A 3,211-nucleotide genomic window follows, 5' to 3' on the forward strand; every position below is an offset into this window, starting at 1 on the left:
GCATAAAAGGCCTTGGGGTTATCCTTGATCCTACCCGCCAAAGATTTTTCATGCCCTCTCTTAGCTCTCCTAATCCCTTTCTTCAGCTCCCTCCTGGCTATCCTGTATCCCTCCACTGCTCTGTCTGAACCCTGTTTCCTCAGCCTTATGTAAGCCTCCTTCTTCCTCTTTAATAGATATTCAACCTCCCTCGTCAACCAAGGTTCCCTCACACGACCATCTCTTTCCTGCCTGACAGGTACATACATATCAAGGATAAGTTGTATCTGTTCCTTGAAAAAGTTCCACATTTCAATGACATCCTTCCCTGACAACCTATGCTCCCAACTTATGCTCCCAACTGGATAGAAAATCTGATTCACCAAATCCAATGTGATATGTTAGGTGGAGTTCATAAATTATATTTTAGAAGTTTCTTTAACATTCATCCATATTTTTGTTGGTCTTAAAATTCTGATTTGTGTAGTCATATAATACCATCTGATGGTTTTGTACACTTTTTCATTATCTCTACTAAGAGTTATACAGTACTTTTTCTAATGAAGAGAAAAACTATGGCAATGATGGGCTAGAATAGGTGTCAATAAGCTAAAAAGAATGTACAAACAGAAATGGATCATTTGATTAAAGTGAGCCTTCATGGCTTTATGCTTCACGAGAGACTATTGCTTAACTTCTTGATGGAACCATAATCTTCAAGTCCATCATCTTTTGTCTATTTATTTCTACATACTTATCTTCCACATCCATGCATCCGTACTATTCGCTTCAAGTACACTTTGTGGTTTTTAGGTTCATATTCTAATCTCTTTTTCTTGGTAAAGGATTTCTCATTAATTTCCTGTTCATGTTTTTTATTCATACACAGGATGTGGGTGTTGCTGGCTAGGCAGGCACGCACGCATTGCCCATCCGTAATTGCCCTTGAGAGATGGTGGAGCAGCCTTCTTAAACCACTGTGGTGTAGGAGGGAGTTTCAGAAATTTCAGGAAGGAATAATGATATAATTCCAATTGAATACTGCGAATGCTGGAAATCTTAAATTAAAAACAGAAAATGCTGGAGAGGTTCAGCAGTTCTGGCAGCATTTGTGAAAAGAGAAGAAGAATTAATGTTTCAAGTCTGCTATGCTCACGTTCTTAACAAGCGTCATATTGGAGTTGACATTAACTCTGTTTCTCTCTCTGCAGATGCTGCTGATGCTAAGTCAGGGTGGCTTGGGGGAAAACTTGTGAGTGGTGTTGTTCCCATGTATGTGCTGCTTTTATCCTTCTAAGTGGTGGCAATTGAGCATCTGGAAGATGTTGTCTAAGAAGTCTTGGTGAATGTTTGCAATACATATTGTAGATGGTGCACAATGATGCCACTGTGGGTGAGGCAGTGAGTGATGACAATACCAATTAAGTGGGCTGCTTTATCCTGGATGGTGTGGAGCTTCTTGAGTGTTGTTGGACCTCTGGTCATCTAGGCAAGTCGAGAGTATTTCATCCACAGATTCTCCATTTGTGCTTCATAGATGATAGACGGGCATTGAGGATTTGGGATGTGAATTATCACTGAAAATTTCCAAACCTGACATTCTCTTGTAGCTACGATATTTATGTGGCTGGTCCAGTTCAGTTTTTGGTCAATGGCAACCAAGGATAATGTAGGTTTAGCAACATTGACTTTAAGGGCCGATGGTCAGATTTTCTGTTATTAGAGATGGTCATTATCTAGCACTTGTGTGACTCGAATACTATTTGTGACATATCAACCCAATCCTGAACTTGTTGATGAACTGTTTCAACATCTGAGGAGTTGAGAACAGTGCTAAAAATTGTGCAATCAAAATACAGTAAAATACCACCCTAACTTTTATACTGGAAGGAAGGTCATTAATAAAGTAGACAAAGATGGTTCACTTTGGATGGTACACTGAGAAATTCCTGCAGTAATGCCCTGCAAATGAGATGATACACCTCCAACATGAAAACTATTTTTAATTATGCTAGTTATGACTCCAACTAGTGAAGAGTTTTGCTCCAATTCCCACTGACTCCAGTCTATCTAAAATGCCTTGATGCCACACTTAATGCCACCTTGATATTTGGAAAAATATCAATACCTTGATATCTTCATTGGAATGAACGCGTTGCCTTATGAGGAACGGCTAGACAGGCTAGGCCTTTCTCCTCTAGAGGAGAAATTGAGGACTGCAGATGCTGGAGATCAGTGTAGTGCTGGAAACGCACAGCAGGTCAGGCAGCATCCTCCAGCTCTATCTCCTCCAGAGTTTAGAAGAGTCAGAGTTGAATTAATTGAAACATATAAGATCCTGAGGGGATTTTACCAGGTGGATGTTTAAAGGATGTTTTCTTTTGTGGGAGAATCTAGAACTAGGGATCACAGTTTAAAAATAAGGGGCACCCATTTAAACAAAGAACAAAGAAAATTTACAGCCCAGGAACAGGCCCTTCGGCCCTCCAAGCCTGAGCCGATCAAAATGTAATGTCTAAACCTGTCGGTCAAATCCTAAGCATCTGTATCCCTCTACTCCCCACCTACTTATGCATTTATCCAGATGCATCTTAAATGAATCTACCGTGCCTGCCTCTACCACCTCTCCTGGCAACGCGTTCCAAATGCCCACCACCCTCTGTGTGAAGTACTTGCCGCATGTACTTGCCTTAAACTTTTCACCTCTCACCTTGAAAGCGTGACCTCTCGTTATTGAATCCTTCACCCTGGTATAAAGCTTATCTCTATCCACCCTGTCTATACCCTTCATGATTTTGTAGACCTCAATCAGGTCCCCCTTGATCTCCTTTTTTCTAATGAAAATAAACCTAACCTACTCAACCTCTCTTCATAGCTAGCACCTTCCGTACCAGGCAATGTCCTCGTAAATCTTCTCTGCACTCTCTCCAAAGTGTCTACATCCTTTTGGTAATGTGGTGCCCAGAACTGTACACAGTGTTCTAAATGCGGCCAAACCAATGTCTTGTACAATGTTAGCATGACTTACCAGCTCTTATACTCAATACCCCGTCCAATGAAGGCAAGCATACTATATTCTGGATCAGTGGTGCTGGAAGAGCACAGCAATTCAGGCAGCATCCGAGGACAGGCAAAATCGACGTTTCGGGCAAAAGCCCTTCATCAGGAATAAAGGCAGAGAGCCTGAAGCGTGGAGAGATAAGCTAGAGGAGGGGGGGGGTGGGGAGAGAGT

This window comes from Chiloscyllium plagiosum, chromosome 1, assembly GCF_004010195.1.
Source record: "Chiloscyllium plagiosum isolate BGI_BamShark_2017 chromosome 1, ASM401019v2, whole genome shotgun sequence".
Classification (NCBI taxonomy): domain Eukaryota; kingdom Metazoa; phylum Chordata; class Chondrichthyes; order Orectolobiformes; family Hemiscylliidae; genus Chiloscyllium; species Chiloscyllium plagiosum.